At 38.9% G+C, this 16,221-nt stretch overlaps 1 protein-coding gene and 1 long non-coding RNA gene across 2 annotated transcripts in view; both read right to left on the bottom strand.

Annotated features, from left to right (window-relative positions):
- AAMDC (adipogenesis associated Mth938 domain containing) overlaps positions 1–16,221 on the bottom strand; it is a 30,975-nt gene that overhangs the window by 6,783 nt on the left and 7,971 nt on the right. The window lies entirely within an intron of this gene.
- Positions 6,654–12,563, bottom strand: LOC147576776 (uncharacterized). Its single transcript, XR_015241122.1, has 2 exons — positions 9,782–12,563; positions 6,654–9,547 (listed from the first exon to the last, which is right to left on the bottom strand). It is a non-coding gene; the product is annotated as an uncharacterized LOC147576776 (long non-coding RNA).

Here is a 16,221-nt window from a genome sequence, read left to right as displayed (position 1 = left end):
CTTCTTTAAGAGGCTTTCCGTCACACCATGTGAGGTTGTAAAATCTTATTGTTTTTTCTTGAGGGAAAGCTATTAATTGTGGGGAAATGTCCAGCTAATAATAATAATATCCATTATACCGGCTAAACGACAAGAGTGGCATCTTACATGGCTGGGACATTTCCTCTTATTTTTGGTTAAGTTTAAAAAGAAAACATTCCTAAATTACGCTTTCAAGGAAGCATTTCCTCCTGCTGAAATAAATGGTTAGTGGCAATGCTGTTATCTGGCTGTGTTGCTGAGAAAAGCAGATTCTGCGAGTGAGGGTTAAAGGATCTCTTCAATCTGTCCCCTGTGGACACTGCCTGAGTCACATTCTCATTATCATTTGCCTGAATTAAGAGCCTCTTAAATGGTCTTCCTATCTCGACCAGGGCAGAGGCAAATTTGTGTTTCGTTTTTGTTTTTGGTGACACAGCCTGCTCTGGCAATATGGCAAAGCCTACAGCCCCATTCTCAAAATGAAAATTTTAAATGCACAATAGAAAATACATGGAATTGCAAAGGCAACAGATTTTATACAAATAAAATTATCAGAATATGAAAAACAGATAGGCGGTCTAGTAATATGCTTCTTCATTAACTTCGAAGAGTGGGAATATTTTCCAAATGTCCCTTACACTTGCCCTCACATCTCCTACTGGCAAGACTGCGAGTTCTTTCAAAATCTATTCTACTTCTTCTGGGTAAAAGAAGCTGCCCAGCCAGAGACTCCACTTGCTGTTTTCCCTTGCAGCCAGGTATGGCAATGTGACTATGCTCTCACCAATATAAAGTTCAATGGAATAGGAGCAGAAGAAATGACACGACATCTAGGTTTGGGCCTTAAGACATTAGGTGTGAGCTTTTCTTCTCTTTCACCTTCCTTTCAAGTTAGAACTCCGACATTCAAATGCTCTAGAAGATGGTAGAGCAACAGAGGAAAAAAAACATGGGCCCCTGGCAGTTCCCCCAGAGCTGTTCTCCTTGGCCCCCCCCCACCCAGCTTAGGTGGGCCACACTAATAAGAGAGAAATATATTTCTATTTTCTTTAAGCCACTAGATTTTGGGATTTCTAATATACACAGCAGCTTCTTTAACCTAACAGATCCAAAGACCCATTCTTAAACTAAACCATGACTAGTTGTGAATCATTTGGGTAGAACAGATATGAAGGAGTTAACTACACTAGACCCCAAGGGACTATGTCTTCTATGTAGAATATACACAGGGAGCCATAGAGACATTTACCTTATGGGAATTCAACTATATAGTTTTTGTTCGATTTTTAGATGTTTATTTATTTGGAGAGAGAGAGAGAGAGAGAGCATGAGCAGGGGAGGGGCAGAGAGAGGGAGAGAGAGAGTCCCAAGCAGGCTCCACACTGTCAGTGTAGAGCCCAGCACGGACTCGACCTCACAAACCATGAAATCATGACTTGAACCGAAATCAAAGGTCAGACACTTAACTGATTGAGCCACCTCAGGCGCCCCTCAACTATATGTTTTTAGAAAAAAAAAAGAACTATTTAAATAGTGATGGTAATTCAGCCATTGTACTCAAAGGGCATAACATGAGATGGCAGTCATGTGTCTGTTATTCCTTCCATCTCAATTTCATAGTTGATGCTTCCAGTGTGAAACTTTGGTCTCATCAAGTGTGTTTCTAGTGTTTAAACCTACAATATGCATTCTTCATACAACACGGACCTTAAATGCAAAAGAACTACTTTGTCCTGTATGGAAGATAACACATACGTTCTAACATTAAGGGGATCTTCTAAAAGGGATCTGACTCTAAGCAATTTTCATCTTTTTTTTTTTTTTTAAGTTTATTTATTTTTGCAGAGAGAGAGAGAGAGAGAGCGCGTGCATGAGGGGGGTAGGGGCAGAGAGAGAGGGAGACACAGAATCTGAAACAGGCTCTAGGCTCCAAGCTGTCAGCACAGAGCCCGATGCAGGGCTCGAACTCACAGACAACGAGATCATGACCTGAGCCAAAGTTAGACGCTCAACCAACTGAGCCACCTGGGCACCCCTAAGCAATTTTCATCTTAAGTGCTGACTTTAAAATTTAATCCATGAATAAGATTTAAGTCTACATATTAGTCTCAAAGTGATAGGATCTACGGCTTGGAGGAGCCTTACATGTCCATCTAGCCGCAACTACCCATATGATAGAGTCTCCTATGAAAATAAATGTTTGTAGACACTGCTGACCAATTGAGGAGCTCTTCCCATGATTAAAAAAAAAATTTTTTTTTAATGTTTATTTGTTTTGAGAGAGAGACAGGGCACAAACGGGAAGGGCAGAGAGAGAGGGAGACACAGAATCCAAAGCAGGCTTGAGGCCTGAAGCTGTCAGCACAGAGCTCGACACAGGGCTCAAACCCATGAACTGTGAGATCATGACCTGAGCCAAAGTTGGTTGCTCAGCCAAGACACCCAGGAGCCCCCCCCGCCCCATGATTCTACTCTAGCATTTCCCCCACCCGTCTATGCCTATGCACACACTTTCCCTGGTAGTTCCCTTGTTTACCTGGGAAGTTCCCTTGTTTACCCTTCAAGAATCAGGTCAGGAGCACTTGGGTGGCTCAGTCGGTTGAGCGTCTGACTTCAGCTCAGGTCATGATCTCACAGCTTGGGAGTATCGAGCCCCGCATCAGGCTCTGTGCCGACAGCTCAGAGCCTGGAGCCTGCTCCAGATTCTGTGTCTCCCTCTCTCTGCCCCTTGCCTGCTCACACTCCGTCTCTGTCTCTCAAAAGTAAATAAACATTAAAAAAAATCAGGTCAAAGATCACACCTTCTGTGAATACTCAGGCAGTTTTACGTGCTTCTTCCTTTCTCCCATTGCAACTCTTTTGGTTCATGTATTATAGCACTTACTACAATGTTCTCTTTGCCTAATTCTCCCATTTCCTTGAAGGAGGAGACAGGTGATTTGACTGTATGTCAGGGTTTGAGACAATATTTAGCACCCTGTAAGCAATCCCTATATATTTTTAAATGTTGAATTATGACAGTACATGCCAAACTCATTTTTGGATGCTAGATTAACTTGTTTGAGCTTCAAAAGAGGGTTCTGAAAGACTCCAAAGAATCACCAGAGTCCGTCCTTTCATTCTTGGTAGGTTCCATCTTCTGTTATTTAACTTTGACTTGAATAAAGAAAGCAATAGGACATGCTTTTCATTTTTACTAACAATTTAAATCATTTCTACATTTCAAAACTGGCCTCATAAATTGTTGGTAACACTAATATATAGTATAAACTCTATAAAGGGGAATTTGACAACATCTAACAAGTCTACATTTACATTTATACTTTAACCAGCAATCCTAGTTCTAAGCCTACATGCTGAAGATACACCTCCGATGATACAAGAAACCATATACATATACAAGGTTATTCATTGTAGCGCTATATATAATAGCAAAATATTGAAAGCAATCTAAGTGCCCATCCATAGGATAAATTGAAGAAACAGTATCACATTCACATAGTGGATTACTCTATAGCTGTATAAAAGAAAAAAGAATATCTCTAAGAACTGATATCCTGATTTTCAGTATATATTGTTAAATGAAAGAGAAAAAAAGGGCAAGATATGCTACCTTTTGTGTAAGAAGGGAGTTATAAGAAAAAAGATGTATGTACGTACGTATGTGGGTAGGTGTACGTGTATATTTGCTTACTATTAAAATACAGAAGAGATAAACCATAAACTAATAAAAATAGTTACTGACCTATTGGAGTGAAGTAGGTATGGGATGGAAAAGATAGGGAAAGGAGTGAGATTTTTCTAAGTGTACCTTGTTAAATTGTTTTGACTTCTAAACCATGTAAATGTTTTACATTCAAAAAATTAAATCAGCAAAGACAGGAAGTAGGGAGACCCTTACACAGTATGCCAACAGAAACAAATGAACTCAATGGTCTGAAATTGATGATACAACAAAAAGGAAACGATACACGAAGTTTGTAACAGTGTTCTGATTGTACACCTAAAGGAGATGTGTTCCAAGTACAAAAATACCTATAAAGATCTCAAAGTTTATTTTGTGATTTTGATGTTAGTTATAATATTGGTGTAGTAATTTCAAAATTATTTTGTGTTCATAGAAAAACACAGCAAATATGTAATTCTACCGATGCTTTGGGGAATTAGGTTTCTCCATGGGAGAAGGAAAGCACAGATATGGAATGGGGGAATAAGAGAAAGAATCTTGAGGTATTAGATTAAACTGGAGGTTTTATGAATTCATTACACACACACACACACACACACACACACACACACACACACATTTTCTGGCTGTGTATACTGAAAGGCATAGACGTAGTGACATCTCAGTAACAATGAACACACCTAACATCCAGCTCTTGATTTCTAGATCCCATTCTTCACTAAGAGGAACCATGGCTCCTTGAAGAAATGGCTGAATCAAGAGATAATACATCTTGCTATGCCAGAAAACAAGGCAATGGTAAAAAAAACTGTTGGGAATGTGTCAAAAGAACACTGGTCAAATTTGGGACAATTTAAACCTCAAAAATATTACCAATGGCAGTGGATTAAAACATCACTGTGTTCAAGCTGCTGTAACAAAAAGCTACAAAGTAGGTAGCTTATAAATAATAGGAATTTATTTCTCACAGTTCTGGAAGCTAGAAATCCACGATCAAGGCATCAGAATGGTTGAGTTTTGGTGAAGGCCCTCTTCCTGGTTTGTAGTCAATGCCTTCTTTATTCTCATGTGGTGGAAGGAATATTTCTGTAGCCCCTTTTCTCAGGCAATAATCCCATTCATGAGGGCTACACCTTCAAGCACCCAAAGACCCCAACCCCTAATACCATCATCTTTAGGTGTTAGGATTTCAACATATGAATTTTGAAACACATTAAGAACATAGTACACAATAAGTAAAAAGGAAAACATGAGCCTGTAGTGATACTAAAAAGGGTGGGAGTGGCAGAAGAAAAGCTACATTACAGAAGAATCCAGCTAATGAATGTAGAAGGAATGACAGAAGCATCATCATTTTGCAACCACTAATTTAGTAATAAATTCAGGCAAGGATCAGTGGTTAATGCTAAAACCACTTGATGAAAAGGTTGCTGGGTGTTTGAACAAGATATTACAAAGTTTCAAATTATTACTCTACAGATTGTTTATTGATTACAAATGGAAAAATGTACCTTTACCACCATCTTTTTTTTAATCCTTTTTTTTTCCCTTGAGAGAGAGCAAGGGTGCAAGTAAGTGAGGGGTAGAGACAGAAGAAATCCCAGGAGGGGCAGAAGAGAGAGAGAGAGAGAGAAAGAGAGAGAGAGAAGCGGGGCTGGCCCAAAACGGGACTCATGCTCACCCGAAGCAGAGCTCGAGCTCATCTGATGTGGGACTTGAATTCATGAACCGAGATCATGACCTGAGCCAAAGTCAGATGCTTAATGACTAAGCCACCCGGGCACTCTACCTTTACCACCATCTTAAACACAGATCAAACATAACCTCATCAATAAAGGGGCAGACTGACTTTATGTGCCTTCAGATATGCACGTAAGATATAACCACCTATGAAGCACTTATGCCCAAAATGATTAACTTGTGTCTAATCATGATGGAAAAGAATCAGATAAATCTAAATTGTAGACTATTCTACAAAATAATTGGCCTGGACCCTTCAAAAATATCTGTGTCATAAAAGTGAAAAAATGGGGAGGAACTGACTTGATTAACAGACTAAAGAAATAGGACAACAACAACAACAACAAGAAATAGGACAACAAAATGTAAAGCATGACCGACCCTTGATTGGATCTTGGATTGGCAAGGAAAGCCAACTATAAAAGACATTATTTAATTGGAACAATTGTTACAGTTTGACTATGGAGTTGATATTACTTAATATTTTATCAATGCTGAGTTTTTTTTTTTTGTTTTTTTTTTTATTTTTTTATTTTTTTTTTTTTTCAACGTTTATTTATTTTTGGGACAGAGAGAGACAGAGCATGAACGGGGGAGGGGCAGAGAGAGAGGGAGACACAGAATCGGAAACAGGCTCCAGGCTCCGAGCCATCAGCCCAGAGCCTGACGCGGGGCTCGAACTCACGGACCGCGAGATCGTGACCTGGCTGAAGTCGGACGCTTAACCGACTGCGCCACCCAGGCGCCCCAATGCTGAGTTTTTTGAGTATAATACTGTGATTATGTATGGCTGAATGACTTTGTTTTAGTAGATACATTCTGCAGTACTTAGGGCTCATGTGAACTATCAAGTGTCACAATGTCAGTAACTTACTTTCAAATAATTCAGCAAAAATAATTATTGAAGTGGGGATGGGGTGCCTGGGTGACTCAGTTGGTTAAGCATCCCACTCATGATTTTGGCTCAGGTCAGGATCTCAGTCATGAAATCGAGCGCTGCGCTGGCTCAGCATGGAGTGCAGAGCCTGCTTGGGACTCTCTCTCTATCCCTCCCCTGCTCATGCTCTCTCTCTCCAAATAAATAAACTTAAAAAAATTAGTGAAAGAGAGAGAAAGGGAGAGGGGTAGTATGTGTGCCATATAAAGACAAAGTCAATGTGGCAGAGTGTTAACTGGTGAATATAGGCTGATGGTATACAAGTGCTTGTTCTTTTTTTTTTCCAGTTTGTTTTGTTGGTTTGAAATTTTTCAAAATTTAAAAAAATGAGAAGAGGTTCAACATAGAAGCAGCTCAACACAGGCTTTATGTTGTCAACCAGGTTTGGAAGGTGAGTGGGAAAACAAAAGCAAAAGCAAACAAACGCAAAAGCAGAAAGGCTTAGGGACCTCAGCTCATCTACCTTTCCTTAGGTAGCACTGACCTGGACACGAGAACCTCCAGTCTGGCCAATTCTCTGAGAACTAAGTTCTACTTTATATCTATTGCCTGTATTATATATAAAAATAAAACTGCAAAACCAACAAAAGTTATAAAGGATATTTTTGAGACTTTAGGGAAATTTGAAGATAGAATGTATATTAGATAATATTACTGTACCAAAGATAATAATCTTATTTGTGATAATGATATTGTAGCTATGTAAGAAAATGTTCATGTTCTTAGGAAGGCAATGCTGAAATACAGTATCTGACGTTTAGTCTCAAGTGATTCAGGGGAGAGAAGGGAAGTGTCTGTGTGTTTAGAGAAAAAAATACATGGTAAATGTTAATAACTTGAGGATTTAGATTAAGGGTGTAGGGGAATATATTGTGCCATTCATACGGCTGTTGTGTAGGACATTTTTCAAAATTGAAAGTTGGAGTAAAGTTTCCCCATTTACTTTAGTTCTCCCTGGGTGGCTGCTACCTGGTTTGGCTTTCTTTTTTCAGTTTATTTATTTTGAGAGAGACAGAGAGAGCACGAGCAAGGGAGGGGCAGAGAGGGAGAATCCCAAACAGGCTCCGTGCTGCCAGTGCAGAGCCTGATGGCGGCTTGAACCCATGATGACCCGAGCTGAATTTGGATGCTTAACTGACAAAGCCACCCAGGCGTTCCCCCCAAAATGTTTAATGATATCCATAATGACAGATTCAATGCAGCAAACATTTATTGAGATCCCACTTTACAGGTCCTGTGCTAAAATGCATAGTTCTTGCCATTTGGGAGTTCACCATTTAATGAGGGAAACAGATAAATACACACTCAGTATAATACAGGTGGACTGCACTAAGTGCTACAATATAGAGGCACAAAGTATTGCAGAAATACTGAGAAGAGAGTTAGCAGCTTATTCTCACAAGGATTATCATAGAGGAGATAATACAAAGGCTAAGAATTAAAGAATATATAAAGTTTCAGCAGGTATAAAGGAAAGCAGGTCATTCCAAGTAAAGGAAATGGTTTTAGCAAAGGTACTGAGGAATAAAAGATCATGGTAAGTTTGTAAGGGGATAAGCATTTGGTATGGAATAACTAAGTCTTCAGATGTGTGTTATGAAATATAGGAGATGCAAGTGAAAGGAAACTTTGGAATTGTTGAAAAAAAAATAAGGTATCTGCCATGTGAAAGTCACTGTGGTAGAGGCTTTACAAAGATGAACATATTTGTATTCAAAGCAACCCCATGAAGTATATTATTTTCCAGGTCCCACCTGGTAAGAGATTCTGATTCAGTAGGTGGGGAGAATGAGGGAGAGAAAGAATATGCATTTTAAACAAGTACTCTAGGTGACTGTGATGGAAGAGAACCATGAATGACACTTAGAAATACTGATTCAGACTGATTCAGAGAAAAGAATGAATTTGCATGAAGGCAAGTTGCATACATTTAAAAAATTTATTCTTTCCAACCCATGCCATACTCTTACATCAACCTATGACAAACAGACATTATTCTCTTTTTATAGGTGATTAAATTGAGGCACAAAGGGCTAAATAACTTGTTTAAGGTTACCCACCTAAAATGTGACAGTGCCCAGACCCATGAATCTAAATGTCTGCTACATCTCTATCTAGATGCCCTAACAAAAGTTTAGGTTCAGAGGCACCTGGGTGGCTCAGTCGGTTAAGCGTCTGACTTCAGCTCAGGTCATGATCTCACAGTTTGTGGGTTCGAGCCCTGTGTCAGGCTCTGTGCTGACAGCTCAGGGCCTGGAGCCTGCTTCGGATTCTGTGTCTCCCTCTCTCTCTCTCACTCTCTGCCCCTCCCCCACTTGCTCACGCACGCTCTCTCTCTCTCTCTCAAAAATAAACATTAAAAAAAAAGATAAGACTTGTGAACTTAAACCATACAGAAAGTTGTTTAAAAAAAAAAGTTCAACATACTCCAAAAGAATTAATCATTTTCTCTACCCAGCCTTTGCCCCAAACACAAACATATCTGTTCCTACTCCGATATACCCAATCTCAGTGAACAGTACCACTGTGTACCCATTTATCCATCCCAGAATTCTCCCTCACCTGCTAAATCTAGTAAGTTTCCTTATCCTGTCAATTTCACCTTCTTAATGGTTTTCAATAGTCTCCTTTCCACCCACACTACTACTGATTTAACAATAACAGCTTCATTTATTGAGTGCCTACACCACGTCTGGCACAGTATGTTCATCTTTAGACCAACTCTGTGAGGTAGGTAATGTTAACTGTCTCCATTATATCGATGAGGACTCCATGGCTTTGATTCTGTCCTTTTAGCTCTATACAGATGAGTTCTAGATGAACACCTCAGCTTTTCCTCTTACCTTTCCTAGTTCTTATCCCTCCAACTAGTTCTAGAACACCTCCTCTTGCTTATCCTAAAAACTAAACTTATGGCAACTTATCATCAATGGCACCTCCTCAGTTTTGCAGTTTGTATTTTCCAGTTTTGTAGTTTTTAACCTTAAAGTTTAAGAGGAATCATGATATATGAGGAAGTAATGGGAAATAAAGTTAGAATGTGACCTGGGTTTACTATTTGATTTCACATTTTTTTGCTCTGTGTCTATGTAAGTTATATAATTTCTGTGTCCTTAAGTTTCCTTAAACAAAGGATAACATTCATAGTAATATTGGGGCGCCTGGGTGGCGCAGTCGGTTAAGCGTCCGACTTTAGCCAGGTCACGATCTCGCGGTCCGTGAGTTCGAGCCCCGCGTCGGGCTCTGGGCTGATGGCTCGGAGCCTGGAGCCTGTTTCCGATTCTGTGTCTCCCTCTCTCTCTGCCCCTGCCCCGTTCATGCTCTGTCTCTCTCTGTCCCAAAAATAAATAAACATTGAAAAAAAAAAAAAAACATTCATAGTAATATTAATGCACACAGTCTTATATGAGGAAGGTACAACGTGCTAAATCCATTGTTGAAGGGAAAAAAAAAACCTCTCCAATGTGGCACACTCATAAATTAGTACTCCAATATATCTTATGCCCATAATCTGGATAATCTTTGTCAGACACATCAATCTCCTGCATAAATATCTCAAGTGGCTATGCCTCATCCATTAAATAAAATGTAAACCTAGCTCTGCAGACATTCTGTCAACCATACCACTGCCTACTCTTACATCTCTCTAGCTTTACTCTATGAAATAATGCAATGGAGTCATTTGGTTCACAAGTATTATGTCTTCTTATTCCTCAGCCTTCTCTCATTCTGCCCCTTCTATATCTCAATGCCCTCCCATTCCTTTAACCAATCCAGATATAGTCCTTTCTTTAAGATCAAAGTTGGTAGCTAATAAGCAACTAGGTGTTTGGATCAAAAAAAATGAGTGCATGTGGTTCAAAACCAAGGCATGAACACAGAGCATGTGTTGGGGTTCTCTTTTTCTGTGGAGCCCAGTTATGTAGGTGTGACTATTCACTATACAGATTATATAGGTGTGATTGTTTACAATGTGACAAACTATAAAACTTGAGAAGTTTCCTTAAACAAAATGCCTACAAATGCTGGATAAAAATAAACATCCCTTGAAATGCTTAGCGGAGCTTATAGATGAAAGGGAAATTCCCAAAGGGCAAAAGTGAAGAAACAGCTGAAAATCAGAATGGTATACCGATAACTGAAGTAATGCTGGGGCATCTCCCATTCTTATTGTCTTTTATGAAACACTTTGAGATTAGGAGATAAGACTTGAGCAAGATATGACATTGGAACAGTGACACCCCTACTAAATATGCTAAGTGCCCTTATTAAACCCATCTTCAGTAAAAGGATTGACCAAAAAAATCTACCCACTGGAAGAGGGAAAAGCAGGGGCTCTGTGTGTGGGGAAAATGTGTCCCTTGAGAATTTATAATCCCACACTTACCTACACATCACTTTGGGGTTCAATGTACAATATCAGCCTGATCTGGGAAGACCTCAGTCAGGAAATTGACTAAAAGTAGTCTCAGATTGAGAGTAATGTAGGATGCCAAAAAGAAACAAATATCAATCTTTGACAGGACAAATGTCAAGAAGGACATAGACCATTCAGGATTCCTACAGATAAAAAGTTACTGTCAAACTAGAATACCAAGAAGCATTAGGATTAATAAATGAGGGCCTTTTCAGACAAACAAAAACTGAGTTCATTAACAGATCCTCACTAAAGGAACTTGCCAAGAATATCTATAGAAAGAAAGAAAGAAAGAAAGAAAGAAAGAAAGAAAGAAAGACCCACAAAGATCCAAATTGCGAGAAGGAAGGATAGGCAAGGAAACTGGTATACGTGTGGGTAAATATAAGCAAACATTGATTGTAATGATTAAAAAACAAAATATCTCAATGCAATAAATAACGTAATAAGAAAATACCTACTCTTAAAGGAACTAAATTATTGGATAACAATAATGTGTAAGATGGAAGGGAAGTGATGAAGCAAAGATACTTTACTGAAGTAGAGATAAAAATTAATTTTAGACTTATTTAGATTTTATTAGGATGAATTACATGAAATTCCTAATATTCAACTCTTTATAAAATATTATCAATCTCATATGGTTCAACCTAATATATTACAATATTAAAGATAACCATTAAGCACATGGAAATAAAATGTACAGCTACCAAAAAAGGGAGACACAAAAGCAGAATAAAACCTCAATACAAAAAAAAAAAAAAGGTGGACAACAGATGATACCATTAATATAAAAATTTGAACATGAAGAACAATACAAATTATGGGTTGTGGATACAGATAGATATTTGAAAAGCATAAAGGAAATACTTTGATATGGGTGGAGGGAAAGGGATCAAACTCTATTTCTAAGATTTTTTTTAATTGGAATGGTAATTTAATTTACCCATTTAATTAAATGGATAATATGGGTAATAATTTGCAATGAATTAAACTTATTATGTTTAATAATGCAATTTTTAAAGCCATAAAATTTTTTTTTATTTTTTTAAAAGTTTGTTTATTTAGAGAATGCAAACAGGGGAGGAGCAGGGAGGGAGAGAGAGAATCCCAAGCAGACTCTGCACCATCAGCACTGAGCCCGATGCAGCGCTCAATCTGATAAGTTGTGAGATCATGACCTGAACTGAAACCAAGAGTCAGATGCTTAACCGACTGAACCAACCAGGTGCCCCCATAAAAATTTTTTAAAAGCCATAAAGTTCAAAAGACAAAGAAAAAAAAAAAGCCCCAATATGTAGTGTTTTCCAATTTCTGTGGTGTAAACACTCCCACCATGTTTGACTTTAAGATACCAATGTGACATCACTGAATGCAGAGTTAATAAGAGATATACAGTAACATATATAACATAGTATTTTTACCATACAGATAACAACAGATGTAAATAACTTCAAGAGCAAAGAATGTAGTAAAATAATTAGGAATTAATGAATTTTAAATATGTATTACCTATGTTTTAACCTTATTTAAGTTTATATAATTTAGTTTTTAATAATGGCTGTGTCTAAAAACTGGCTTGCATGGGCACCTGGGTGGCTCAGCTGGTTAAGCGTCCAACTCTTGGTTTTGGCTCAGGTCATGATCTCACAGTTTGTGAGACTGAGCTCCATATTGGGCTCTATGCTGACAGTGCAGAGCCTGCTTGGGATTCTCTCTCTCCTTCTCTCTCTCTCTGTGCCTCCTGTTCTCTCTCTCTCTCTCTCTCTCTCTCTCTCAAAATAGGCAAATAAACTTAAAAAAAAAGCTGGCTTACAAAATTCCTGAAAATTTAACAATCAATTCTCACAAGCCAGTGAAAGCCACGTCCAGCACACCACTGCACAAGTATGAATCCAAAGTAGTTACTTCTGAGTGACATCCGTGAAAGTGTTGTGAAGAACCTCTGAAAATCCTCTTCTTCATAAAAGCAATGAGACTACTGGCAAAAGTGTAAACATAAACTTACTCTGTTCTCTGGAAGTTAACAAAGGTCTCCAAAAATTCAGGATGTGTTTATTTAAAAAAACACAGTTGAAAAGTGAGCTTTGTGCAATTTTAACTTGCCCTATTCCAATTTTCTCCTTCCCTAGTTCTCTGGTAGCCTTGAAAAGCAACAACCCACAATCACAGTGAAAACTACCAGCCTGGAAGTCACAAGATGGAATAACAGAATAAAACTCCTTCAAATCTCCTCTCCTAAAAAACTGTCATTATTTGACCTGTCTGATGGTTCTCTGGAAAACCCAATTCATAGGTTGTCTTTATTTGATCTGACTTGGAGTTTGCCAGTATAAACCTCTTTTTCCCCTCAAAGAAGTTTGTCCAAAACTGTCAGAGACAAATGTTTAACAGTGCAGCTGCCTGATGCGTTAGATAGCAGGGCAAACAAGGTTAACCAAAAAACTCAAAAGGGAAAACTGGGAAATGAGATCTCCATAGAGGGCTCTGAAAAACTCTGATATGAACCTTGGTATTGAAATGGTGATACACATGTCCAGGGTTGTGCATATGCTCAGGAATGACATGAGAAGGCCCTATACACACCACTCTGGCTAATCTTGAGACTCAGCATAAGCAAGAAATAGACAGAATTTTATTTTATTTTATTTATTTTATTTTTTATTTTTTTAATGTTTATTTACTTTAGAGAGAGATGGAGCATGAGTGGGAGAGGGGCAGAGAGAGAGGGGGACACAGAATCCAAAGCAGGCTCCAGGCTCTGAGCTGTCAGCACAGAGCCCGATGTGGGGCTCGAACTCATGGACCGCAAGATCATGACCTGAGCCGAAGTCGGACGCTCAACCAACTGAGCCACCCAGGCACCCCTAAATAGGCATAATTTTAAACTGTCTGGCTGAGTGTTGACTACATACCGCAAACTGCAAACAGAGCCCCTCAGCAAACACTGGAATACCTACTGGTTCCAGGCATATAAGGAAATCTCTGTCAAATATTATCTCAGGAAACTATATTCAAAGAACTAAAGGAAAGTATAAGGACAATACCTTAAAAATTAGAGAATATCAATAAAGAGATAGAAATTATTTTTTTAAGGACAAAATAGAAATGCTGGAGTTGAAAAGTATAATAACTGAAGTGAAAATTTCACTAAAAAGGCTCAACAGAAGGTAAGAGTCAGCAAAAGTGAAAAATACATTAATTTAGATTATACAATGTGAGAAAAAAGGGAAAAGAATGAAGAAAATGAACAAAGCCTCAGACATCTGAGGGACTACCATCTAAAATACCAATATACTCATAATGGATATCAAAGGAGAGGAGAGACAGAATGGGCAGAAGGGATATTTGAAGAATGACTGAAAATCCTCCCAATTTGACAAAAACAACAATGCACATATCCAAAAAGCTCAATATATTCCACATAAGATAAATTCAAAGTGATCCACATGTAGACACATCACAGTGAAACTGTCAAAAACAAAAGACAAAGAATTTTGAAAGCAGCAAGAGAGGAATGACCTGTCAAGTCCAACGAAGAACTTTAACAGTTGGGTTTCCCATTAGTAAACAATGAAGCCAAAAAAGTGGGATGACATACACAAAGGGCCAAAAGAAAAAGACTTAAACAAATTTTTTTTTAATGTTTATTTATTTTTGAGAGAGAGAGAGCATGAGCAGGAAACGGCCAGAGAGAGAGAGAGAGAGAGAGAGAGAGAGAGAGAGAGACACAGAATCTGAGCAGGCTCCAGGCTCTGCGCTGTCAGCATAGAGCCTGACGTGGAGCTCAAACTCATGAACCATGAGATCATGACCTGAGCCCAAGTTGGACACCTAACTGACTGAGCCACACAGGCACCCCAAGAAAAAGACTATTAATCAAGAATTATGTATCAAGCAAAATTATCCTTTAAAACTGAAGGATCAACTTTCATCATTACAGTATGAGGAGCTCCATAACCTCCTCCAAAATGAAAATTATTAAAGGAAACAAAAACTAGGGGAGCCTGGGTGGCTCAGTCGGTTAAACGTCCGACTTCAGCTCAGGTCACAATCTCGTGGTCCGTGAGTTCGAGCCCCGCGTCGGGCTCTGGGCTGATGGCTCAGAGCCTGGTGCCTGCTTCCGATTCTGTGTCTCCCTCTTTCTCTGCCCCTCCCCCATTCATGCTCTGTCTCTCTCTGTCTCAAAAATAAATAAAACATTAAAAAAAATTAAAAAAAAAAAGGAAACAAAAACTAAAACACACACACACACATACACACACACACACAAACAAAAGACAAATTTTAACCACCCCCCCCCAAAAAAAATTGGAAAAAAGAATACCACTCAAAGCCTTTGGAAATGATTCTAAGAGCAAACAGCAAATGAAGAAACATCTTTTGAGGTGCCTGTTTGGCTCGGTCAGTTAAGCATCCAACTTCAGCTCAGGTTATGATCTCGCAGTTTGTGGGCTCGAGTCCCACACTGGGCTCTTTACTGTCAGCACGGAGCCTGCATGGGATCCTGTCTTGTGTTCTCTCTCTGCCCCTCCCCCACTCGCTCGCTCTCTCTAAATAAACTCAAAAAAACAGAAAAAGAAAAACATCTCTTCAGGAAATTCTATAAATATTTGGTAGGCAAGGTGAATATCTATGGTTTCTCAGGAAGACTGCTGCCTGCTTCTCCACTCCCAGCCAGTGAGGTGGATACTCCACTGGATTGCATCAGCCCACAACACAGAGCTGTTTCCCCTTTCAGCTACCAGCTGGAAGGCTTTGTTCCTGGGAGGAACAGGACTTAAGTATTTCTCATCCTGCTCCCAGCTGTCTGTTGCCGAGAAGTCCTAAGTGAATGTGGTTGAGAGGTAGGGGCTCCCTTCTTTCACCCAACCTCTAGCTTGGGAGACTCTACCTGGGTATGGCACAGTGAGAATCCTGTAGGAAGTACAATACAAGGAAAATGCAAGTTCAAACCACAACGAGATAATGTTTCACACCCACCCAGATGATACAATAAAAACAACAACAAAAAAAAACAGGAGAGATTTAGAAAAATTGGAACCTCCATAATTCCTAAAATCTTTGTAAAACAATTTGGCAGTTCCTCAAAAAATTAAACATAGAGTTGTCACATGACCCAGCATTTCCAATCTTAGGTATATACCTAAGAGAATTGAATGATTTTGTTCACATGAAAAGTCTAGAATAAGCACATCTATAGTAACAGAAAGTAGATTAGGGGCTCCTGGCTAGCTTAGTCAGTAGAGCATGTGACTCTTGATTTTGGGGTCGTGAGTTTGAGTCCCAAGTTGGGTGTAGAGATTACTTAAAAAAATAAAATCTTAAAAACAAAAAAAAGTAGATTAGTAGTTGTAGGAGTTGGGGGGAGGGAAGAGAAGTGACTGCTAATGGTTATGAGGTTTCCTTTTGGGGTGG

This window comes from Puma concolor, chromosome D1 (genome assembly GCF_028749965.1).
Source record: "Puma concolor isolate L17-30 chromosome D1, mPumCon1.1.hap2, whole genome shotgun sequence".
NCBI classification, from domain to species: Eukaryota; Metazoa; Chordata; class Mammalia; order Carnivora; family Felidae; genus Puma; species Puma concolor.
This window is presented reverse-complemented; position numbering and strand designations above follow the sequence as displayed.